Here is a 27594-nt window from a genome sequence, read left to right as displayed (position 1 = left end):
CCCTTTTCCTTATATCTATTTCCATGTGAATGAGTATATATTCGCCATATGGCGGGTTTTCTTGCTTGAAAATGTGTGTGTGTGTGTATTCATGTATATATACATATGCCCAGACGTATATATATTGCCTGATTCCGTCTTCTCCACTAACTTGTGCTTCCCTTTTATATTTTATCCCTTTTCCTTATATATACATCCATGTAGATATATATGCATATATATTTATAAAATTATTAGCCATATGTGGAATTTTCGCGAAGGATCATTAAATAATTTCACTATCACCCAATGTCACCACAAAACTGGCATTTTACATTTTATCGAAGTGTCCCCCAAGCTGCGATCTGGTTTATTTCTGCTGTTTTGAGAAAATAACACTGAATTATTCGTTTAATTAAAGTTTTAAGCCATTGCAGTCGGTTGCAATGGGCAGTGATTATTTTTTGCTACCTTTCCCTTCGTAAGGAAACTAGATGCTCCTTAAGGCTGTAACAGTCCATCCTACTCTTGGGTTTTGCAGGGTCTCTACAGTTAAATGGATCCCGGGAGACGCAATAAAAACGCAGATAAGGGCCTTGGAGTAAGAGAGAGAACAAACATATTCCGCACTGCCTTCCGCTAAATATGCTCCTGAAAGATGTTTTCCCTGATCTTGGACGCATGCCTGCACTCTTGCTGATAAAAAAGGCCCCGCATAAAAAAGCCGACCAACCAAGGATTCCCACTTTAAAACTCCGCGTGGAAGGATGGTTTGTGCCAGAAACTTCGCCGTGATACTCGGAATCTCCGAAATCATAAAGTAAGATTTTATCGTTGGTACACTGAAAAATGCATGCAAATTCTTCTCTCTGTAAGGCCTAGAGCTGATTCCAAATCGACTAAACGACCAGCCGTTCGTGAAATTTTGTGGGTAAGCTCGTCCGCACAGGGCAGCTATGGTGTTTGGTTAAGATTCCGAGCGGTGCGGAATGTTTGTTTAGGAGACTCGAGAAAATGGAGGGAATCTAGATTTGGCCGTGAGAATGAGGGTGTTTGGATCGAATCGAAACCCCCATCTCTCTCTCTTGAAGAAATATCTTGGAATTGAGACCCAGACACAAAAAAAGCATCTTCTCGGCCTATACTAGATCCCGCTATGACCTATGGAAGATAATATGTCTCTAAAATGGCTCTGTGAGGACATCATTTTCTCTGTCTTTGCCGAAATACTAAGTTTTGTTGAAATGGAAAAGCAGTGGAAGAACGGGATGGCGGTATGTGAAACCAATATCGTCAAAAATTAATGAACGTCTAATATAGTGTAAAGTCAAGTTGTATTAACCCTTCATTTTAGCTTTAATTTGCTGCACACGGTTTAAAATCGTAAAGACGTTGGAAACTCTTTGAAAACAAAGCTATTAAATTCTCCCAGTCGCCTAAATACGAGTACGTTTATACTATTAAAGTTATTATTAATATTTATTTGCCCTGGACTAAGTTTACTTACGTGGTGGAATTGTTTACGTTTTTAGATGACTCCTATAGAGGCATTGGTGGGAGCAGTGGTAATCTGCAAGGGCTACTCATGCCAAATAAATCGAGGAACCTTCCGTCTGAGTCAGCTCTCATTCCGAACCTCTGTGAGGCGGCTACGCATGCGTCTGACCCCAATGGGATGACCAAACGTAGGGCAATCGTGATCATTGGGGCTTCATTTCTCCAGATCATATTAGCTGGAGTAAATGAGTGGAAATGCGTGTAGTTTCGTTTGAACCGCAAAGATTCTATACATAGAAATTCATAAAAGATACCACAGAAAAACTCGTATATTTATTGGTGTGAGGACATTTTACAGTCCTGTGTTATTAATAGATTAATTGCTTTTCGATTTTTTTTCAAGAAATTAAAATACATTCGAAATTTCATGCACTTTCATTCACAATTTTTTGTATTTCGTCGCTAGTTCACTGTTTTTCCTCTGTCGTCAATTTCGATACAATAGCATTTGCGGAAGTGTATCAGGCGAAAGCCATATCCCTTGGAGGGAAGTGTACCAAAGAAATGGAAAGCCGTATCTTTTGAGGAAATATTAGACACGTAATATCTTCGTGGATTTGGGAGGATCCGTCACCAGGTGTGGCATGATCATGGAAAACATTTCCCCATCTTTGTAAATGGGATTTCTCCGCGGGGTTCATTCCAGGAGGACGGAAATCAGTTTACAGTCGACCCCAACATCCGACCACCACCTGATTCACTCCAACTTCCAAAACAAATAACTCCACTCTCTCCAGCCCAAATCCATCACGTATCGAAATCATAGCATCATTCGAACCACGCTCTGCCAACATCAACTTTGACCTAACTTTTTATCCAATAATGGTGAGAGCTAGCCAGTGAGCATACTTTTATTTAATGCTCAGTCCCTCCGCTATTTAATGATCAAACATCATTCTTTTTTTCTCTATGCTTCGGATATTTACGGCTCTTTCACTGATTCTGGTTCAGTAGCCTATTTCTTGACTGAATATTACTTTTGCGAATTTAGTGTTTGCCTACGTGATCATCCATACCTTACGTATCTGCCATGCCACACCCTTTCGTAGATTGGAATGAAAATAATGTTCTTCTCATCATTTCCTCTTTGTCTCTGTACCAAATCCTGGACCGTATTTGTACCAGACAACTTATGCAATATGGTGGGGGTGATCATCCTCTGGCCACATACAGTTTTGCCATTTCTCACCTTACCCCTACTCGCATTAGTTGTCCCATGGAGGAGTATCAATATCTCACATGTACAATTTCCTCCTTCCCTCCTTTCTTGAAAAACTCTGTAATCACCGTTCCAATATGGTCAAGTTACGCGCCAAAATGTCAACCGCCTCCTTATTTCCCTAAAGCAATGTGATTTCGGTTTGATTTGCAATATTAACTTCTATCGCGAATAAAAGAATATAAAGTCACGCTACAAAGACCCCGGTTTCTTGATTCAAATCCGCGTGGACGATTTTTTCCAGATGAATCATTTTCCAACTAAATTTACGCATGAAATATATCCCTCGTTACGTAATACTAAAATGCATCTAACGAGACACTTAACACTTTTCTCAGACCTATTTATATGGTACTCTTTCGGAAATAAATAACGAAAAACAACGAAAAGTCTCGTGTCGGAAAGGTATTGGAAGTTACTTATTCTTGAAATGTCGCTGGATATATTTTTATTTAATTTGAGATTGCAATTCATTATTTTTCGTGCAAAAATATCCTTGCACATAATAATCTCTGTTAGTGCAGATATCAATCAAGTAAAGAAGTTTTAATAATGTCTCACTATCACTAACAGACAAAGGACCATTTATAAAAAACCGGTGCTCTACCCAGTTATTAGTTTTGAAAGATTTTACGTCGTCAACAGTAAGAAGGTGATAAATTTACGCAACACATTATTTTTAGAGGAGTTAAAAAAACAGGTATTCTTGGCGGTGTTATTTGCTTGCCTTTTTTTGAAATATTTTAATCTATATATTCTTCCCTTTTTAGTCTCTTTTTATTGAAATGAATACTATCGTAGAGTGAACTGAACTGCTCACATTCAGCTTAATATGGACTTTCAACAGTAAAATTAAAACATGTTGACGTTTTCTTTCATCATTTTTCCCGATTAAAACTAAAACGTGAGGAAACTGAGGTACATGATGCGAGCGTCGATCCACTAAATCAACCGAATCGTTTCAGCGAGATTTTCGCGCTGTGTGTCTTCAGGTGAATTAAATACTTACACTGCCATAACACCATGGAATTTTTGGATCCAACGAAGGAAACTGTCGATGATCCCGTAAGCTTACTCAACCATATTTTCTACACTACAAGAATTGGCTACATTAGATTTTGGTTTATTACACTAGATATAGTATTGCTCTCACCTCCACAAGGAGTGAACAGGGTCCTTTTACCCTTCACATATCTTATGCCGTTATTACGCTATTTTATGTTTCTGAATCTCGGAACTTTCCAGTTTGTTCGCCAGAGATAAGATAGCGGCATTAAATATTTTTTTATTTTTTTTACCCAAGTATTGAGTTGGTAGTGCAACAGTTTTTGTTTTGGCTGTACGATATTAAATTCTGCTGGGTTTCTATTTGGTGATAAGTAAAACTGTTCAAACATTCACCGTTCTGAGGGTGAGTTCGATGGGGGCAAATACCAGGGGTATTCTCGTAAGGGAGAGTGAGGAACCTCTGGATGGCAGTGAAGTAAAATGACTCGAGAGATTTTAATCTGGTTTCGCTTTATTTTTTGTTGCAATAAAGCATGATCGGGCACGCCGGGGCACAGAACGTTCTTTTTGCTGAATAATTTTTACATTTTCTCCGCATTCTTGGGGCGTGTCGTGAAGGCTAATGTTTACTTTAGGCGAAATATGAATAACAGTGTAAGCCAAAGACTGCTTTTAAGCGAGGCGCAGGAAAAGCATTTTTCTTGTTTACTTATTCCCTTACGAGTAGAAGGAAGGAAAAACTCCCTGTACCCATTAGGCTGCCTGGATAGTTAACAACCTACTGGCACCATGCAAAGGGCGAATGGATATTAAAATAATTTCGGTTTATCGAAGTCAAAACGAAATTAAAAATTTTCCCCGCCGTTTAGATGTATTGAAAGGTAGAAAGGAGAAGAATGATAGAAAATATTAATCAGAGAAAGGGACATTATGGACCGACACTTGCATAGGTATTTAAAAAAACCAAACGATGGCTTCGGGTCAATGTGGAATTCGGACTCGGACAGAACTTCGGGAAAGGCGGAGGATGAAACCAAGGAAAAAAATGTGCATAATCTACGAGTAGTAGTAGTAGTTTGCATGGGAGGTGACTGACAGATAAGGTCATTTGCGCCATTGCACCATCCCAATTCCCATAGTCTATGCGCAAGACTTGACAAGATCCAAGGAAATACGTTAAGAAAATAATTTTTACGATTAAAAAATTTTAAATACGTCCTTTTTTTGTCTCGTCCATATAATTTTGTCTCGTGACTTTTGCCATTGTAATACGAAAATATGAAATACGGAAACATGCCCTCGGGTAATACCGAAGAATTTTTAAAATTACTCGTACATCGTTTTTAAGTAGTGAATGGTTAATATAAAGATTGCATGCGTGTTTATAGAAATATAAAAATATACATGATATGAGGAAAAAATATCTGCCGTCAAGAGTAATTAAGTTCTTTTGCCAGAACAGTGTGTTGAAATCAAATCTTCATTTCTCAATTTCATCTCAATTTCATAGCCTTTGCGTTGACTTGCCTAGAACTCGCGGGTCGAGCGATTGGCTGCATTATTTTTGCGGGTTGAATAAATCGAAGGCATATGGGGATTACTTTTTTTAAGGGCCTTCCTTGGATATTTTCAGTGAAATCCCTTGTGTAAACGTCTTTGAGGGATTAGGTCTCACCCAGTTCAGTAATAAATCAGTTTGGCTAAACTCAACATTAAGTTATAAGCCGGGTGGGTGTAAAAGCTTGCTGGCGGACGGCCTTTTCCTCAAGTTCGCCAATAAGTCTTCCCACTACTCGACGTCTGAACTGGTGCTGAAAGCCTTTCATGCGAGTCAGTGTTCCGCTGAAAGCTTTTTGTACAAATGAGTACGAAGAACCACCTTCCGTTTCAGGCGCACACGTCTCGGGAACAATCAATATCAAATCGGTAAAGATAATCAGATCTAGAGTATCGTTGGGTTCGTACTGATAAAATTCACAGAGGTTATTTGAAGAAATTTGCATTAAAATGGAGAGTTATTTTTAAGTGAATGCAGTTGGAAATTTATTTCATATTGTACCTAAGAATTCACGTGGCACAATTTGTATTTGTGAACTCCTCTCAGTATTAGCTTAAAGATTACCTCAACTTTTATGGTGAATTTTCTTTCCTATCCTCCTTTCTCTTCTTCCTCCACGTTGCCACTCATTAGGCATCAGATATTTTTATATTTCTGGAATCGTCTTAATCCCTGGCAAGGTTAGATATCAAAAGTCATAAATTCAATATCTTATACTTCAGTTTTATACTGAATTGGGGTTTGTTGATTTTAATTAAAGAATTGCCGACGGTGGTGTATTTTAGATATGGTGGAATATTTCTAGTATTGGCGTTAAGAACCAACCGTTAACTATTGTCTTAAATACATCTATGAACAGGGAAAAATCTGTCATATTCAAGTCCATCAGGTTAATTAAGAAAAGTGAGAAATACTCCTCATGGAAAGATGTGGTTATCTTGGATCATTTAGCGTCCAGGGATATCACCTAAGTTCAAGATTGCAAACGAAAGGTTGCATACTTAATAAGTTCAAGTTAAATGGAATGGTGGACATAATTTTTCCGTTTGAAAGGGGAAAACTTCATTTAGGGTATTAAGAAGGCAAATAGCCTTCGGAAGAGGGCATTGTTTATTTCTTGTCATTGATACATCATTTTGGAACCATCATTGCTGAACAAATTCACGTTTCTTGTTAGTAACAATTTTATACGATCGAATCAATTGGTAATTTATTATTTTTGCGCAATATTACCTTTTGAAATATGGTTAAAAAAAGTTTTCGGAAATTGTAATGTGATTGAATTGTTTATATCTTGCTATTCTAAAACATGGCATTCATTTTCATTTAATTTTAAGTAAGAAAGCCCTATGTATTTTGTACATCGGTATACAAGTACTATGGACTTTTGAGTGTATTACGTAAGATTTTAGGGGGATCGAGTTAGTATCCTTTTATGTTTTCTCATTCGGAGTGGCAAAGTTAGGGGTCAACTTACGTAAGATTTCAGTGGCTCATGAGCCCGTAACACATTTTGAATTATTACCGCTTCAAAAATTCTGGAATTTTAACATTCCAGTTAGGTTTTCATTTTCTTCTCCACCTTACTTCCCCCGCTGCTCTGCAACACACCATCTAACTTGTCGTGTATATCGAGAGACTTGTAGGACTCGAGAAATTTCTGAAACTCTGCAATACCTTGGAAGGGAGTGCCAGACCTATTATGACGATAAGATGGGACGGAGTTCCAGATGAATATCCACGAGCCTACCTTGACCCATCTCCTAATGAATGCGACGGCACCTCGGTACAGGCCTCGATCTTGATGCTCTGTCAGGACTAGCGCTTCATGAAGGCTTTGCTCGAAGCGCCCTTAAATAGATTGGAAAGGTAAACTTTGAATGGTGAAGTTTTCAGCTTCGTGTTACTCAAGATACATTCAGTGTCATCTGCGTAACGGGAGTGGCTGAACCACAGGCATTAAATGGGAACACTCAGCTGAGGAGCGTAATATACTAAGTTTGGTTTGATTGTGTTGTCATCAATACAACCGTCGAGACAGAAAATACAAGCATGTTAACATTGTTAAGCAATTCAGCTGAGAGAATACGAGTACCATCTACAGGTTTTCAAGCGTGCAAATGATGTATGTAGTACTTTTTTAAGAGATCTTCTCCTTGTATGTTTTCCCGGTTGTCCCATGCCCAGAGGGAAAATTTCAAATCCGGATAGTATCACTCCCCCCTAAAGTACGGCATGAGGATCATTGCCTGCTACTCTTATCACGTCTAGTACTGAATATCTCATTCCAATCGACGGTTACATAAAAAAAGCTGAATGAGTTTCCTGCCCGGAAGATCAATGCCAGTTTCAACACCACACTTTACGTAAAGGTGTAGCTGCTCAAAATGATGGAACTCACATGAAATGGGGGCTGAAGATCGAGAAATAGAAGTCCTTTTCATTAAACAGCGTCGCTGGGCAGGGAGGATGCGGGCGGACTCTACGAGATATTGGATACCGTCAAAGTTGACCCTAATATCGGCAACAATATTTTTCTATAGGAATCGTACAAGGAATTTGGTGGAATACCCAGAAATCTGTTCGATCGAACGGTATGGCTCTGGGATTAGAAAAGATGAATTTTAGTGTCTAATGTTTTTGTATAATATCTAGTACTCCATGTTTCTGGTTCAGAATGTTTCTTTACATTTTTAGGCTTCACTTCGTGGAATGGTTTGATTTCCATATTACATGAATCTGTAATTTTCCACAGATATAATACTAATAGAATCACGAACTCATTCAATATGGACAGAATGTTTTTATTAGTTTTTCTACATGGATATCGTTATAAAGCATATTTATTCGTGCTTTATCTTCTTATAAGCACATTTATATGCTACAAACTCTGAGATCTAAGTTATAATAAATTATTTTTATCTACCATTTGCATGAGTTTCATTCGAATAGAAGATTTTTAAACATTACATGACCTATATTATTTCGCGTAGCCATTTCATTTCCTCTACATCAGCTTTCTTTTTAATATGGGGAATGTCAGTTTTTTATTCTAAATGCGCACATATTTCCGTCGTCTTTCGCTAACTTCTCAAAGTGTTGGGAATACTTGAAATTATTCAAAACGAGTATTTATCAATGTGTTAATGCATGAGCAATTGTTTCCAATTGTGTGTACACGTTTCTAAAAATAGACAAACTTACCTAATATTAACAGAAAAGGAAATTTTTGAAATCTTATATTTTCTCGCGTGAGAAAGAGAGGGCAGGATCCAAAATGGCCTAAACCGTATTACAAAATGATGACATTTCCCATGCACAATGTTGTATTAGCCCCTGCTTAAGCTCCTCTAGGTGATGTCATTAAACATTCTTTTTTTTACTGTACTTATTTAACTGTTTTGTATGCGAATTTCGTAGCTTATATATTACAATATTAAAATCTTGTCTTTGAATTAGTCTATGGTATGAAATGAAACAGGTATTATTATTATAGTTTTGGGAAGAGAAACGCACTCAGCCCTAATTTTGACATCATTTACAGTTCAAACCACATTTTAATTCATTATCTATTCATCGTGAAAATGCGCGACTTTGCATGTTGCGCGAATTGCACCACAAATATTACAGGCATGAAATACTATGAAAGAAGAATGACAAAATATTTTCACACATTATTAGATTAGACAGTTAGAATTTTAAGAGTTTGGCTTGAATACAAGCTAAAATTTGCCGAAAACATCGTAATAAACGTTTTGGCGATTCAGTTATGCAATAAAATAATAATAAGATGAAATACTAACTTTGTTTATGAGTCAGATGTAGAGTGAGCTCGTCAAGAGCAAGAGCGATAAAAATGTACATCCGCTCATCAGAAAGGGTGTTGAAGTTTCACATAAAAAAATAAAAATTCAATCATAAAATGCCAAAGGATATTTTAAGTTCAACAAACGGTTCTCTTCTGAACAATTTGTAGCCGGAGTTAAGTATTGAAACTAGGATTTCTTTGAGCGAAAACCCTTTTCCAATTTCAACCGCGCTGACCACGTCAAGCCACCACCCATCATCACTGCGTACGAACTTCGGAATTCATTCCCGAGGCACACATAAGGTTTAGGTTTTAAGAGCGCAACGCGCCACTCAAAAACTGCAGCTCGAACTCCCGACTCGCTCATAAAAAGGAGACAGGGATGGAGGCGCCATTGGAAATTCTGTTTGCTCCAGTGAGTACACCTTGCCACTCACTTTTTTGGGGGAGAGGAGGGGTGGGCGGGTGGGGGACGGGTTAAGGGGAGGGTCTCGGGATACAGGGAGAGTTCGAGAGAGAGGGAATGGGAGTCGGAAGGAAGGGAAGGAGTCGTGGGAGTTTACGGGGAGAGAGGGTGAGGGGAAGAGAGGGTGGAAGTACGGAGAAATGTTGAGGAAGAAGGGTTGAGTGTGGGGGCGAAAGAGAGAGGGGAGGCAAATGGACGTGAGCAGAAAAAGGGTCAGCGATGTAAGAGGGAAAAGGGGGCGACGAGTGGGAGGAAACGGCCTCAGGGCCTCTCTTTTACCCCCCCCCCCTCAACCCTCTCGCGTCTCCATCTCGGAGGAGGGAGTGTGTAAGAGGATGAGGAGAGTGGGAATGGCGGAGAGTGCAAGGCAGCAAGAGGGAAAAAGGGGGCGTGGCGAGGACTTTTGTCTACCGGGGAGGAGAGACGGGCAGAGGGACTGTAAAGAAACTGGAGTGTTAGCAGGATGGAGGGAACAAATCTTAAGAAACCCAAAGGGGTTCGGCCGGCGGGGGGTTGAAAGGGGGGAAAGGGGTTGTGTGCAACGCGTGGCACGGGAACATAGTTGCTCTCTCTCTCTATCCCCCCTCCTCTACCTTCATATCCTCACCTTCTCCTACTATCCCTGCCCTCTTTCTCCGGAGAAAGCGGCCGAGTGAAGCGGCAACGTGTTCTGGAGGAAAGAGTCTGGAGGGATGAGATGGAGGTGAAGGTGGTGGCTGAAAAATAGCGTGGGTTTGGGGAGTGGGGATGGGTGGGGGAGATAGAGAGATGGTGGGGAGAGGGTTGGGAGTGGAGATCCCGACTGCCACTCTCTCGGTTAATTCCGGCCCCGAGGATTTTAAGGGGGGGAGGCCAACGTTGTGTTCGAAGGCCTGAGGAGTATGGAGGGGGGTGGTAAAGTGAAAGGGAGGGGGGAGAAGCGCTTGAGGGGGCTGTTGGGGGTGGAGGAGGATGCGTCGGGAGAGATGAAAGGTTTAGGAATGAGTAGAGGCGAGAGAGAGAGAAGAGGAGAGTGGGATGGGGGTTGGAGGGGACTTTTGCTCCTAACACCGCCGCTACTAAAAGAGTTGCGGGTAATTAGCCTCTTCCTCCTTCTCCTCTACTGCCCATCCCCGTGGTTCTCTCCGCCGTCCCCTCCCCTCCCAGCACCTCTCCCCGCTCCTTTCCCCCCGCTCTCGTTCCCCGAACACCACCACACCCTTTACCCTGGACTCGGTTGTTGAAATTCTCTCCGGCCGGGCCTCCTCCCGGAGCAGGAAACTCGAGTCGTCGCTCTAAAATGCCGAGGCAATGGGAAGAGAGGCACCGTTGGAGGGAGAATGATTCTCATTCATTCTTTTTCTCCCGTTTCAACCCTCCCCCTCCCACTCGCTCCCACTCTATCATTTTTTTCCCGCGGAAAAAGAAAATAATATAAAAACAAAACCCTTTCTCCGTCTCTCTCTCGCCCCCACGTCCACACACCTCCGGGCCCTTTACAAAGCACCTCTATTATTATTATTTTTTTCAATCGGCTCTGCGGAAACAATGGCCCGCTTCCTCTTACCACACCCCAGTGCCGATAAATCCTTCCGGTCGAAAACGCGAGGAAAATGTATAAAAAGGGTCCCTCTCATTCTACCTCCCTCTTTCTTTTCACCTAACGCCGAATCCACTCGCATCCCCGCCCTTTAGCTCCCTCTTCCTCCCTCCCTCTGGGTGCCCTCTCTCTCACCCACCCCTTCTCTACCCCCTCTCCACACCCTCTCCACCCCCCTCCCCGCACCACTCCTCATACGCGTATTGAAACAGAGAGAGAGAGATAGGAGGGCAAAGGGTGGAGGAGGCGAAGGAAAACCGAAAAACAAGCGTTATTACTCCCATTCCGCATCACGCGACGATTCCCTTCTCTCGTATCCCCGGGGAACCCGGTGGGCTAACCTAGTACAAGGTGATCATATACAAGAGCAGCCGGCTGGGGCTGAGGGTGGAGGGGGGGGGGCGTGGTGAGGTGGTCCTCGGAGGGGCGGATGGATGGTGCGGCGGCGGAGCGGTGGGTGTGGGTGGACGGGAAGGGAGGGGAAGGGGCGAAGGCGGGCATGTGCAGGGTGTGGAGGGTCGCCGGGAAAGGGGATGGGGGCGGTGGGGGGAGGGAGGCGGCGAGGAAGGTGAGAGACGATGGCGCAAAGGCTCTGAGGAAGAGATCGAAGGAGGGAGAGGAGAGGGGAGGGGGATGAGGGGTTTTCGTCGACCCCTCTCCCCATTCTTGGGCCCGTAAACTGAGACATTTCGATGCGAATCGTGAATCCGGGAGCTCTCACGCGTCCTCAAAGACGCCTTTTCGTCGTCTCGTGCCCACCTGAGGTGTTTATCTCATGCCAATTCCTCAAGCTCAGTGCTTGATTATGCACCGGATAAGCCCTGATTTTATCTTCATTAAACTTTTGAAGTGGTAAAAATAGATAGTATCGGCTATTCATGTCGACACGATAGACGGAATACATATTTTCCTGTATTGGAGTATAATTTTAGGGTATTACATACTCACCGTCCTCGTTCACGAAAGCTATTTTGTGCCGATGCACGCAACTGAAAGGAAACACTGCGTTACATTATTTTTACGTGGTGTGGGAGGATATTTTTCAGAGATAAGTCTCGAGGGAGATAGCATAGAGAGTGCTCGGATGGAGAGAGTGGAAATAATTGAGAGGAGCCCGGCGTCCTCCTCTTCCTCCACCGATTCCTCCGCTCTCTGTGGGGCCAAGGGAGTGGCGAAGGGAGTGGCGGGTGGGGGAGGCAGGGGTATGAGAGAGACGGGGATGGGGTGAGGGAGGGAAGGGAGGAGTTGGGGGAAGCGGAGGGAGGGAGGGGTGGGATTTCGTTCCCGGGTAACCCGGCGGTTTCCATAGCAACGCCCGGTCCATCATCGAGGTGCTTGCTGTCTTTCTCCCTCTCTCTCTTTCATTTCACTCCTCTCCTTTTCCTACTCTCTCTTCCTCCATCTTTTTCCTCGTATCTTACCATTCCTACCCTGATACTTAACACGTCTCATTCCCTCTCCTTTTTTCCTCTTTCTTACATTTATCTTGCCATTTCTCTGTCGACAATTGACTGAAATATGTTGTGAATCCGTCGAAATGCTAGATAAGGGCGCAAAGTCATATGACCTAGACTCGAACGACTAATTATATCACTTATATTCTATTCCATGTGCTCCGTTTCATATCTAATCTCATATCTATCTAAAGACAATAATCTTTTTCTTATTTTATTTGAAATCGCTGATTTTATTTGAAACACCTTGGTACTTGAAAATTATCTTACACATTTTTTCCGAAAGTTTGATAGGTTAGTGGTAGGGGTACACATTCGGAGTACGTCAATTACTGTGACACACGGGATGCAGTAGAATGAAAATATTTAGCAACCTTTAAGGTAATTTGTAGTTTCTGAGCATTGGAGAAGACCGAGGGCACTAAATGTCTGCACAGAAGCTTGATCCCGTTGGCGGAAGACGGTATTGTCTGTAAAAGACGTGCAATGGTGGAAGGAGACAAATGGTTTGAATATTTATTACCAAACGCAGAAGTATATTACCTGTCCGTGACCTGCCCATCCCCCCGCCCCCGTATATTTCCGCAACGATTTGATATTGCGATCGCAGACCACCAGGTCTCCCTTGAACATCCCTGTCACCTTCCCTCAAAAGTAAACCTATATTTGATGTATATTTTCCCATAAAAGAGCTTTCTTTTCGCGCGATAACGTGCTGCTTCTGAGTTTTATGACCGAATGAACGCTTGGGAGTGATGTTCAGTGGATTTCATGTAACACTGACCATTTGTGAGATTCTTATTTAATGCTTCGCCGCGACCTTACCCTCTATTTATCGGCCCTCGTCCTTTTGTCCGAGCAATTTACTCTCGCGGGGGCGGGTTTCGGGTTTCTATGACTAATGTTCCAGGCCCTTCACGTTGGGGGGGGGGAGGGGGAGGAATAGGGGCTCTATTATTGATCTTGTTTCGGGCGTTTCTCTCGATCTCCTCCGCACCGCCCACTCCTCTCTTCTCCCATCTATTCGTGCTCGATTGAGTTTCGTAGCGAATGCAATCCGCGACACAGGTTTACGAATCATTTCGGTGATTTTTCCGACCCCCTAGTTTATCCTTTTACATTCTGGTTACCTTTCCCTTGGAAATGGGAAGTTCTTTTTTTTTCTTTTTCCTTTTATTTCTTCGTTCGCGATCAGACCTGGAGTCTCCATCGAGACTATTTACGTCAATAAAAGGAGTTAACCATCTATCTCGCTTCATTTCCTTCTATCTGCACCTCTCAGCCTCCTTTCTCACCCCCGGCACCTTCCCCGTGTCCCCCGTCTCACCCCCGTCCACCCCTCGTCATTCCCACCCCTCTTCCTTCGGCTCCCTCCCCCCCTTTTGCCACTCCCTTAAATTCCACGAAGCGGCCTCTCGCCCTCCCCGCAGTCCCCAACACCCTCCCCGGCGGAGGAACCTCATCCCCTCCAAAAACCAAGGTCCCAGCCACCCAGCCTCCTTCCTTCCGGCTCCTCTCTCTCTCTCTTTCCCACCCTCCCTCCAACCTCCTACAAGCCCTTTTACCCTTCGTCCTCCATCCCCATCACCCCCAAACCACATCGCGCCAACCCTTATCCACTTCCCGAATGCGCATGGATTCCCTCCCTCTCCTTCCTCCCTTTCCGCTCCTCTCCTGTTCCCTCTTCCTCCCATCGCCTGTTCTTCTTCTCCCTTCCCCTCTCAACCATCTTCCCTTCCTATTTGGAGTCTTTCTCCGAGGCTTAGGGCGCATTTACACCGAGGGATTTTTTGTGTTGTAACGCGGAGCATTTTTATCTCTCTCTGTCTCTCTTCCAATGATTTCTTCTCATCCTTCGTCCTTTTAGTCACTCTGTTTATGGGCTTTGAGAGATGTTATACTACTGAAAACATTTCGCTTCCTACTCTTCGGTGAGGTCGAGTTACCGCTTCATCTCGGGTTTACACACTTGAGCGTGGGTCTGATTACCTCGTCTCGAAACAATTGGTTCCGCCAAAGTATGGTCTTAGCACTGTTCCTCAATGGTGTTACCTTTAGCCTTGTTTACGGAGAAAAATAACCGTAGAACCGCAATCCTTTAACATTGATGTTCATGCGCATGTAAAAACAAATCTAGCTCTTATCCGAATGAAGTTTTCTTAGTTGGGCGATTCTGCAAATTTGTAGGGTTGTACCTGGTAAATTTTGGCCAATATTACCATGCGCACATTTCACATATTTATGGGAGGGAAATCAGCGTCTGTAAATATAAAATTCAATTAGGACCTATTTTAATGGGTGACCTATTGGCTAATACCTAATTACTTTTTTGGTCATAAATATTTTTACGGGGCGACTTTTCTGGCTGCAATCATTTTAACAGCGTCACCGCTGGCCACTGTTAATATTCCATGACGATTTAATGACGGCATTTGCAGCGAGACAAAATTTAATTTGCTCTATAGGTTTAGGACTATATTGAAAGTTGAGCTAGCTCCAAATCTCATTGTTATTCAAATATGTAATGTATGCAATTAAATTGAAAAGATTTTAAAGAATAAATTGTTTCATTGATCCACATTATTGCCAAAATATTTCCAATTTTGATTATGTAAGGGCAACTCAGGTTTAAATTTCCAAAAATTTAATATTTTATCTCTAAGAATTGATGCAAATGTTACGTTGCTTCCGTCATTGTTATGATCCAGTATTATTGTTGTGTACTTGGCAAAGGGTTAAATGGAAGAAGGACCTTATGGTCTCAATTTCGCCCAAATAAAGAAGTTTAATCGTTTTTATCTACTTGAATTATTATTTACTCATAGTTTCACAACAGTTGAGAATTAAAGTGTTTTAAGATATATCGAATTAATTAAGTGGAATATACCGACTTTATGTTTTAATGCACTCTTGAAATTATTTTAACTGATGAGAATAGAACAATCTAAAATTTGTTGTCTAAAATAAATAAAATTACTTGAAAATATTTCCCATTAATTAACTAGATGATTATTTTTGGCATTTTATTTATATTATATTTAATTAAATACAATATCAATTCAAATTTAAAGTGAGTGGAGGTTCAACAGATTCAGGCTTGAGGTCGTGGTAGTTCATCATAATGAAATAAGGACAGTTTGCACTTGTCCACAGTTTATTTAACGTACGACGGGTTTCAACTCACAGAGTCATCATCAGCTACAAGACGATGATGACTCTGTGAGTTGAAACGCGTCGTACGTTAAATAAACTGTGGAAAAGTGCAAACTGTCCTTATATCATTGTGAGTGGAGGTCATAACGAAAGCTTTTAAGATATCACTGCCCCTAATTTCCAGCGAATACGTAATCCCAATTGCATATTTAATAATATTTTCCAGAAACAGTACCGATGAAGTAATACGATTTCAATTTTGAGGTATCTTGCTTGTTGTAATTGCCTTTCTGTATTGGTTAGTTATCTTTACCTATTTTTAGATTAGGTAGCTCAACTCAGAAGTACAAAATTATCGCGTTTAAAAAAAATCTTTTAGTCCTATCATACAGTGGATATATTCCAATTTTTTCCATATCTTTAAGACTGAAGGATATACTTTGCTATTTTTTTGGTCGTTGAATAGTAATCCCTATCTCTTCTGAAGTTCACGCGGATCTTTATGGAGGTGGAAAGCATAAAAATAAATGCAAATCATTGGAAGGATTTAATGATTTTACTCTTGGCATCCTGCTCACTTCGCCATTTCATCACGTACATCATGAGTACACACTTGAACGCTTGGCTACTGGTTGGGTTTCGGGTGGAAGCCAGATTCTCCTGAAGTCCTCCGTGATAGTCTGTCGAGTGCTAAGTAGCGTGGTTATCACGACGAGTGGATAGGCGCAAGGGAAATGTGAAGAGACTTAACGTGGGTGCCAGCGTCAATATCTGTGAAGCCGAGAGGTAGAATGTGTCACTCACCACGTTTCCCCGATATGATTTCTACCGATCCCTCATCCCTGCTCTACCTGGAAAAGAGGAACTCTGAAGCCCAAGTTCTGCCCCCTCGGTTATAAATTGTCTCTTTTATCTCTACTTCGTCTTTTACAGGAAGTTTATCCAACTCTTTTAACCTCATCAAGGGCACATATCAATCTTGCACAATTAGGCCAACTAAAGACCTACACTGTCATTGATCCATAGTTCGTTTCCGTGGTTCGGAGAAGGACTTATATCTACGAGGCTCAAATGCGTTTCAAAATACGCGCACCCCCGTAAAGGACTTGGGGTTGATCTCGCAAGCACGTAATAACTACTAGTGCATCAGTTATATCGGAAAAATAAGAGGTATAATATTATCAAAATAACGAATAGAGAAACTCACGACTAAGGTATGAATAATTCTTTACCTAGGTTGATTTAATCATAATTTTGCGGAAATGATCCTGTATCTACTTATGTAGAACGAGGGGGATCCCATAAGTATCCGATCTAACAAAGAAAACACAAAAATCTTGGAAAAAATGTATTTACTTGTATTTCTGAAAATAATCTCCTTTCCGCTCAATACACTTTCCCAGCGATGTTCAATAAGTTCGATACCCCTTTTATAGTAAGAACTGTCTTGCTCCTCAAAATAGCCATCAAATGCCGACATAACTTTTTCACTGTGGGAAAATCTTTGACCACCGGGCCATTTTTTCAAGTTTGTGAAGAAAAAATAATCCCAAGGGGCTAAATCTGGGAAATAGGGTGCATGAGGTAGCAATTCAAACTTTAATTCATGAATTTTGGCCATTGAAATAACGGTTTTGTGAGCTGGTGCATTGTCTTGATGAAACAATACTTTCTTCTAAGCCAAATGCGACCGCTTTTGCTTGATTTATTCGCTCAAACTTTGCATCAAGTTCAACCATTGGAGTCGCTGTTGATAGTTTTTCTTTTGCAAGATAGTCAATGAACATTATTCCACGTGCATCCCAAAAAACTGACGCCATGGCCTTGCCTGCAGATGAAACGGCCTTCGCCTTCTTTGGAGGCGGTTCTCCCTTTTGAACTCATCATTTTGATTGTTCTTTTGTCTCGGGTGTAAATTAATGGAACCATGTTTCAGCCATGGTTATGAAACGGCGCAAAAAGCCTGCTTTGTTGCTGTCAAACTTTGCTAAACACTCAATTGAAACATCTTCACCACACTGGTTTTGCTGGAGTATGAGCAAACGCGGCACTCATCTTGCACAGAGCTTTCTCATGCCCAAATTTTCAGCTAGTATACGATATACCGCACTTTTGGAAATGCCTACATGTCTGCTAGCTCACACACTTTCAGTCGACGATCATTTAGTATCACTTTGAGGTTTTTCTTCGCCGTTTCTGGAGTCGTCACCTTAATTGGTCGACCAATGCGGTGCTCGTCTTGATAGCTCATACGGCCTCATTTAAACTCTGCTACCCAATATTTTACTGTTGTAAACGAAGGAGCAGACTCAGCCAGAGTAGAATTCAGTTCAGCTTTTATATTGGCTGGGCTGAAGACTTTCAAATAAAAATATTGTACCACATAACGATGACCAATTTTCTCCATTTTTACAAATTCACTGAAAAAGTTCACTGTTGATAGCTGCCAAACAAATGCTGAACAACGTGGCGTCTTCAGACTTGTAACATATGCACCGAGGTCTCGCAAATTATTCGTACTCCTACATACATTGGTCGCTTGGATCATGCATATAAAATTCGGGAAATAGATGCCAGAACTAGCCGACTCAAGGACTCCTTCTTCCCACGGACAATACGGGATAGCAACTGCAGGGTTATAGATAGCAAAAATTCCACTTGCCACCCTCAGCGTCTAAAAAATAATTAGTTGTATTTAAATGCATGCTCTTCCACTAACCTTATGTGTTTTGCTATAATAACCCATTCTTTCCGAATGACCTCATTCATGTTCTGTTCATCTGTTTTTAAGTTTCCCTTTCAATCCCTCGTCCCTCTCCGCGGGGGCAAATTCCTGCTACCTGCAACGTTGGGTCGCATTCCCTGCCTTTTAGAGGCTCTTTGGGGGTAGAGTGTTTCGAGGTGCATTTTCATGTGGTGTTTCAAATTATTGCTTGTTGTGTCCTGGCTTCCGTGTTGTAGGATGGCTTTCGTGCTGCATCATGGGGTGCAGTTTTTTAGTTGTTTTGCGGTATATGTGTTTGCATGAGTATTGGATGAAGGGATTTTTGCATGAGTGTGTGCGCTGCTGTGGGTGTAATTTTCCGTGTTGTTTTTTTGCATCTGGTATTTTTCCTTTTTACGGTTGGTGACCTAACACCCCCCGCCACACGCCCTTGCGGCGGCTTGCGGGGTATTATGTAGATGTAGATGCTTTATAGATTGCAGAATTTCTAATATAGTTATATTTTTCAAACAATTACCGACATCTCTAGGTCAGGTCGAGTACTTCTGGGACCACCCTCGTACCTTGCGATCCAGTAAGATGTCATATTTCTACTTGTTCCTGAGTACAGTGATTTGTAATAAATGAAGGCTGGTCCAAAGTTTAAAAGAAGTGTTTTTATGGTGAAGAATGTAAAGATTCCCGACCAATATCCATTAGTTTTTGCACGAGGTGTATGAAAATCTCCAAGGTTGGCCTGCTGTCGAATTACTCAGAGGAAATTTCCTGAACAAAACATAGGACATCTTGGGCCTTTACAGATCCTTTGTACAGTAATTATTCAATGTATAAATATTTTCATTTACTCCAAAATCCTAAAGTTTTCCCTGAATTAATAATATAAATGTGGACCGTTTCGGCATGATCGGGGTTTAATCGGTCACATGAATTTATGAAACATTCAGAAAATTTAAAGAAGTGAATTGCAGTTGTTTGTGACGTTTGCTCAAAAGATCTATTATCCAACCTCGCGGCAGATCCCAAACCTACGGGCTTTAGAAACTGGCAATGCAGTGACGTGGTAAAGTTACTGACTGATACTGCACTTAAACACGGAAGCTGTTTGAAAATAAAATAAAGTTTTTCTCGACCTTTCTCCAGTCAAAGAGTTTGCATTAATAGAAGCGTATGTTTTCATCTTTTCTGTTCTTCCTTGTGGTTATATATATATATATATATATATATATATATATATATATATATTATAATGATCAATTAGTTTCATTGGCCACCCCCTAAAGCTTACCGCCATATTCTTAAAAAATATTTTTTTCCAATAATACTCGTAAAAATATTTTGATGATATGTTTCTTCCAATTAACTTACCCGATGGCTGTTGATTAATTCTATATGATATACAAAATGTTTTCATCTGAGCAGTAAGGAATGCCGTAAAAAATGTTATTAATTACATTTGCACAACAGGACTGCAGGAAGTTTAAAAAAATAAATTATAAAATATAAATATAAAATCAGTGTTACAGATTTCAAATAATCGTCTATTCAATCATAAACGCTAACACAGCCACGAAACACCACTCCTTTATTATGTGTTAATGACCTTCTGCTACTGTTTGAAAATGTAAAAAGGAGTTGTGTTACCTCTATAACATTTTCTTTCATTATTTCCGTGGGAGTTTCATCGAGGAGTAATTTTTATTTAGATTCACCAATACGATAGAATGTACGTACGTCTTCATCAACCAAAGGTTCAATCACTTTGTATATTATGGTTATAATAAGGGGAAATAACCAATTTGCTACTTCATATTCATCCTGTTGGTTGTTCGGAAGTTGAGTTAATTTTGGATCACATAGGGGGAAAAAGCCAAAAGAAGACAAGGAGAATTTTGATACCGTTTATGGCTTAAAATATTTCAAATTAATAAATTTATTGATATTTTATTCCATAATAATTCATTTTCATTCCATCCACCACTTAATAAACATGATTTTATCAAGCGAAAAATTGTAGCCAAATTATTTAAGGCGAAACCACTGGGAGGAAGATCGGATCCTCCATAAATAATTACAGTGATTAAGGAATAACGATTTTCCCCCATGTTTATTCCCTTATTCTCTTCAATAAAAATTCAGTTTCTCTACTCCTCATGAATTCTAGTCTTTCTTCATCTATACCAAAAAAAAACAATATGCGATTTTTTCAAACAATAATATTAGTTTAGTTATTCAATAGTGAAATGAAGCTGACAATGTCTATAATATGGCTTACGGTGAAGGAGAGGGAATTTTCCTCCAAAAACTACACCGATGAGACTGCCTATCCAAAACTGTTCTTTCTTCAAGGATATAGGAAAGAATGTAACTCCATCGCATATTGCGAATGCGGGCACGACCACGCCTCTACTGAGGATTTATCCATTCATAGCACACACATGAGATGTAGTGCGCCTGCTGTGAAGTATACCGGGGATAGAGAGATAAAATTGCGAAATATTGTTCATAAATCATAGTAAACTTATGGGTAATTGAAATTTCTAACTCTGTTCAAGGTCCCCTACTTTTGAGGTAGTTCCTTCTTCTTAGCTGCAGGCTATGCACAGTATATCTAGGCTAAATTTTAGAATGATCGTGACCAGGTTTATATTGCCTTCCTCATCCTCTTTTGACACATCTTGGGTAGTTTTCCTATTATAGTCTAACTAGGCTGTGAGGTTTAATTCAGTTTATATGTTTTTTTCAGCATAGTGTCAATCGCTAATAATATTACTAATGTCATGTATTTTATATTTGTTTCTCATTTCTTCATTTTTTTATTCTTTCGTCAAACGTTTTTCCTTGAATTGTTCTTACTATTTTCATTTGAAGTGTACTCAAATGAATGTTCTGTTCTTATGGCTTCTGGTTTGCATTCGACGCCGTTCGTAGTCGCATGGTGTATATGTAGTCATTGGTCTAATTCGTTGCGTTCGCTCATATTCGGCATCCCAATGGAATGCATGAGCTTCAACGTAATATACCTCGCAAATGACTCAATTTTAATATCCCGAAAATAGGAATACCGACCAGGACTTTTATTTACATTTAGCGAAAATAAAAAAAAATGTAATTTGATGGTCAAGACTGATTGAATAAAATTGGATGGAACTACTTGGTTGCATTTTTGCGAAAAGAGAGCACTATAATCGAGCAATTAAATAGGTTTTTTAATCTTGGAACAAAAATACGCAGCGACAGAAACTTATGAAAAGTTAAAACACAATTATACTAAGAAATGAGAATATTAGACTACGTAAAATAACTATTGAAAATTTTGAGGTCTAATATCATCAATTCTTGTTTTGCTCACAATCATCTGGAATTGATCAACATTTAAAAAATTGATGATCGTAGAAGAAAACGCTTTAACTATATTTTCTATGTTTCTCGTGTTTAGGAATTCTATGCCCTGAGTTTTTCTCTGTATTTTTCCATGCGTAGAGAGAGAATGAGAGAACGGAAACACCTTTGGGTTAACTTAAGCACTTTACAGAGGTTTCATCGAAAACTAATTAACCAAACAAAAATTGACTAACGGAATGTGTATGAACCGATTGATCAGTACGTTCGATTAGGGCTTAAGAACCGTTAATCATTTATTCAGCATAACTGCGTAAAATACCTCCTTCGATGTGGAAATAAACCAGCCTTTGGCCACGAATGGGGCAACTAAAAGCTACACGCTAAATTACGAACGCAAATTGCCTTCTAAATTACTATTGCTCTTACCTGTAGCGTATAGAGAGGAAACTATCCAAATTTCATGTGTGTGGACGACGAACCGTTTTAGCAACTGCAAATCAATTGATTCGTGTTGTTCCTGCACCTATTTGGGTCGTTGAGTGCGTGGGAATATAGTTCAAAAATATCACTCTCTGAAATACAAAGGTCCCAACCGTATCACTTCACGTAGGTATCACGTGATCATATTCCCAGTTGCTGGGCGCGCGAATCCGGAATCAGCCGATTGATTTATATATCGATTTTATTTTTTGCCATACCTTACAAACGGTCATGACTCCTCTACTTCATATTTTATTCCAAAGGGTACAGATAATCACATTGTATAATTGCATTCACGAATTACACCATCAACACCATCCGCCCGACAAGTGGAAAGATCCGGTCTTCAAGCCCCGGTCAAGGAAATATTTTTGCAGTTTTGATCTGATCGATTCCCTCTTTCCCACCTCTCCTGTGTTAGTCCTTTTAATACGTTTCTATCCCTTTCCCTCATATCTATTTCCATGTGAATCAATATTTTTTCGCCGTATGGCGGGATTTCATGTTTGAATGTGGTTGTGTATATATATATATATATATATATATATATATATATATATATATATATATATATATATACACATATATAATGTATATATATATATATATATATATATATATATATATATATATATATATATATATATAAGGGAAGATCCTACGAGGAAGACCAAGAAACATGTACATAGGAAAAATTAAGAAGGACGTAAAACAGAGAGGGTAACAAGGATTGAGGGCATTGACATTAAATAGAGTAGAATGGAGGGCGTCAGTAAACTAATCCTATGATTGAAATACTGATGATGTGTGTATATATATATGTATATATATATATATGTATATATATACATTCAAACACGAAATCCCGCCAAACGGCGAATAAATACTCATATATACAGAAACATATATAAGGAAAAGGGATAGGAACACGTTGTTCGAGTCCCGGTTGAGGAAATATTTTTACTCTTGTGATCCGTTCGATTCCGCCTTCCCCACCTCTATTGTGTTCGTCCTTTATACGTGTTCCTATCCCTTTTCCTTATATATGTTTCTGTATATATGAGTATATATATATATATATATATATATATATATATATATACACACACACACACACACACACACACACACACACTAATAGGTAGAGTTGAAATTCCAACATTTTTTGTTAAAATTGTCTGCAACTGTTTATACATCCATATGACTGAAAATTTAGAATAAATTGAAGGCAGGCATGTTGTACACAATTTGGCCAAATTTAAAAACCTGTGCATTGTAGGTATCTAAAAACTGACGTAAATGGAGGTGTGATTTTCGGAATCATATGAATTCTTCTGAGAGCTAGAGAAAATTTGGGCATGATTTCCGTTATCATATGAACCCGTCATAGGAAGGAGAGATTATGAGATTTAAGGATCAGACTACAACATATTTTTAAGATTTCTATCCACCTCTTAATGGCTCTTGATTTAGCGAAAATTATTTCCGGGAAAAGTCGCATTGAAAAACAATTACTTGAGGAATTGATGTGAAATCAGATACTCATCAACAGTATTTTGTGCTTCGATCAGTGAAAGGAACGAAAAAGTCCATAAAAAATGTTTTCACAATTTAATAGGCTCCACACTCCTCTACCAATCACCTGGCTCTTCCATTTTAGTTGATCGATAGAACTAACGAATCCTATTGAATAAGTCTTCCATACCAGGAACCGATTAGCGCGATTAAACTTTGGAAAGTTTTCTTGTAATCCTATTTTTTGTTTCCTTTACAACTGTCATGTGTTAGTTTGTTTCCCGTAAAGACTGCTACACACAGCGTATCATACGCGAAGGCTAAGAAATAGTAACATTAATGAATTTTGCTTCAAGTAAAAACTCCGAAAAGCTCGAGTAGCGGCTAAATATGATGAGCATGGGTTAAGGTATTTAGATAATATACTTAAATTATTATAATAACACTGCATAAATAAATGAAATACATCTATAGCGTAATAATTTATGTAATTGTTGGCATTATACTCCTTCATGAGAGGAAACGCCCAAAAACTTAATTTGCAGGAATGCCAATGTGATTACATAAACTCTGTGGAAATTTATTTTGTTAGCAAAGACGGCACACATAACTATTTCGGCCAATACATATGTCTGAATAGAGAGAGTTCTTCGTGGCTTATTCTACTGACAGTTTCCTCCAACGCCATATTTGGCATCGCCTTCACGTCAGATCAACCTCGCCTTTAACAGAACCTTTGACGATCCACTGCCCACTGAACACTGACAAACATCATGGAATAATGTCAGACGTCAGAAAGACTTCGGCATTTTATTGCGAAATTGCAATGGCCATGACAATATTTTTTGAAACCATAAGTGAACAGTCGACTATAGTGCTGAAATATGACTTAAACCTCGAGTTTAGATAAAAGTTTTCCTTTTACATGTCATTCACGTACTGCTATAGCTAGGATATTTTTTGTATCTAAGCATGGTGGTAACTAACCAATAAAAAATAAAGAGACAGCAAATTTGGGCAAATAAAAACAAAATAATAGTTTTTGATTTTTTTCCTATCGTTTTACTCCTGCTGCATGACCGATTGCTTGGGATGATAGTAGGTACGAACAAAAGAATACTGTAATACATATTCTGCACTACCGAGTACTAAAGTACACTAGTATCATTGGCTACTATTTGTAATCGTTATTATCTATGTTCGAAAAATAACTTTATCTACTAGAACCGACATGCTGCTGTATCGTATTTACCACCATGACAAACTACTTGTAATTCATTATTGACCACAATATACGCGTATCAATGTGTATCAAAATATAGTTCTGTTAGCAAAAATTCTTTTATAATCGGATTTGAAGAAAGTTGCCAAAGGTATTACAATTGAAATTTTTTCTATAGATTAATAGTTAATACCACAGACAAAACTCATCAAAAACCGGCTATGGGTTATCATAGGTTAGCTATAAAATTACTTAGTAATGCGTATTTTCATTCATCCGAGTTCATGTAATTTTACGGGTAAAGCCAGTTTGTTGCCAAAAGTATTTAACTCGAGTCCTATGCTGTTAGAAACTTCAGCAAATTACTTAGAATTATATGTTACCATCTCTACAGAACTAAACATATCGTACAAGACTGCCATTATTATATTTTTAATGAAATTCTATGGATCCAATTTTGTTAAAATCACTTTCTGCCAAAATATGAAAAACTTACAATCAATCCTTAAATCGAATATTACCGTGAATGTTTTCCTTGTTTAGTTGATAAAATTGTTTATGCTGCATATTTTAATTAGGCGGTAAATTATTAATAATAATACAATTAGCGACAATAAGACGTTAAAAATTAATTTTTAAATTTATATATATATATGTAAACATATGTATATATATATATATATATATACTCATATATACAGAAACAGATATAAGGAAAATGGATAGGAACACACATAAAGGACGAACACAATATAGGTGGGGAAGGCGGAATCGGACGGATCACAAGAGTAAAAATATTTCCTTGACCGGGACTCGAACCTCGGATCTTTCCACTTGCCGGGCGGATGCTCTTAACCACTTGAGCTATCGAGGAAACGTAATTTACCCTGAGATCCGTGGGTCTAATATGTCGCCAAGCGCCCCGATTCTTTAGCCAAGAGATGGCGTCAGGGGGCTGTTTCACCCACCAAAGGAGAAATACACCACACGCAAGAGGGAAATGGCAGTGGGTTAGAATTCATACAACATCATACAGGAAAGGAACAGTGCGTTTCGTGGCACGCATAGCCAGAAGAAAGAGATGAGCCACATTGGCCAAATACAAGGAAAAGGTCAAGGAAATATTTTTACTCTTGTGATCCGTTCGATTCCGCCTTCCCCACCTATATTGTGTTCGTCCTTTATGTGTGTTCCTATCCATTTTCCTTATATCTGTTTCTGTATATATGAGTATTTATTCGCCGTTTGGCGGGATTTCGTGTTTGAATGTGTATATATATATATATATATATATATATATATATATATATATATATATATATATATATGATCATGATATTTTGTGAGAGGAATCAATGCAGAAAATGGAATTGAGTTAATTGTTTATCGACCCTCTCCAAGCCTTTTGTTGCGTTCACCCACTCCTGGAGCACTCACTCTTCGAATCAAATGCGCTTGTTGAGCAAGGTGTCTAGCGTTCAACCCATGCAATCATGGCCACTTAGATATTTACATATTTAAAAAAAATGTTGAGAATTATTTTAAGCTGATAACATTATTTAGCTCTTCGAAGTTTTATTTAACTTTACAGCACACAGTACTTATTTGTCATATGCCTTATTAGTTCCACGCTCCTTCTTTCGACACCTCGCAATTGAGAAAATTCCCTGTTTTTTCCATTCCCGCTATTATTATTTAAGGCTGGTAAAGAGGTTTCAATGGGTTAACACGTTCCCCTTCATTACAACTTATCAGTTTTCAGCAGTATTCTGCCATAATGTGGGGCCAGCGCCCGCCATTATTAATACTAACTACTCCATACAAAATACCGATAATTTTTAAGTATCAACTCCCTCCAGTTTCCAGATAAATTCGGCCATAACTTGTTAGGACCCCCATTAAAAAAAGGGCCAACAAATGAGTTTATTCGTAAAAATAGCCTTTTCCGTGATGGCTATTGTGTTCTGAGGCTCGCGAGATCAAAATTTTCTTGAGACTTAATGGACCCCCTGATAAGTGCCGAATATTCATAAGCAGTTCTCCGCTCACCTTCCTCGGTCCGTCTCAACCCCTTATTCTTCTTCCGCCTCTCTCTTTTTCCCCCTATTCTTTATCTCATCCGTCTTCTCTTCCACCCTCCTTCCTCCCATCACCGTCCCCTCTCTCTTTCTCATTCTGCCTTAGGTCTCGTCTTCACCTACTCCTTTTCTTCCAAAATATATAACTCTCGTTGAACATCTTAGCGTCACATTTCAAACAGAAGGTGTGACCTGCGCGACACTTAATTCCTTGCGATGGTGGATATGTCATGTTCCACCAGGATTATGCTTATTCGTAAGGGTCGAACTTTATAGAGGCAGAGGCATCGCATTCACCAGCATGACTCTTGTTTTCTGCGGCTCGGCTTCCGAAGCTTGAAATTTATGTCATTCTTCCTCCCCGTGCCTCTTGGATCCGCCCTGCCTTTCCTGTCGCCTCCCTCGCCCGCCGTTCGCTCTGCCCTCGCTCTTTTACCCTTTCCCACCCCTC

At 39.8% G+C, this 27594-nt stretch overlaps 1 protein-coding gene across 1 annotated transcript in view; it reads left to right on the top strand.

Annotated features, from left to right (window-relative positions):
- The first annotated feature begins 689 nt into the window (after nt 1–689).
- Nucleotides 690–27594, top strand: part of LOC139688347 (oligodendrocyte transcription factor 2-like) — a 147014-nt gene continuing 120109 nt past the window's right edge. Inside the window, exon 1 of the mRNA XM_071585877.1 lies at nt 690–799. The gene's annotated coding sequence lies outside the window, so the exon portion shown is untranslated. The remainder of the gene's footprint in view (nt 800–27594) is intronic.

Source organism: Hetaerina americana, unplaced genomic scaffold (genome assembly GCF_022747635.1).
Source record: "Hetaerina americana unplaced genomic scaffold, ioHetAmer1.1.p SCAF_1, whole genome shotgun sequence".
In the NCBI taxonomy this organism is placed as follows: Eukaryota; Metazoa; Arthropoda; class Insecta; order Odonata; family Calopterygidae; genus Hetaerina; species Hetaerina americana.
The sequence above is the reverse complement of the archived record's forward strand: the minus strand, read 5'-3'. Positions and strand labels throughout refer to the sequence as shown.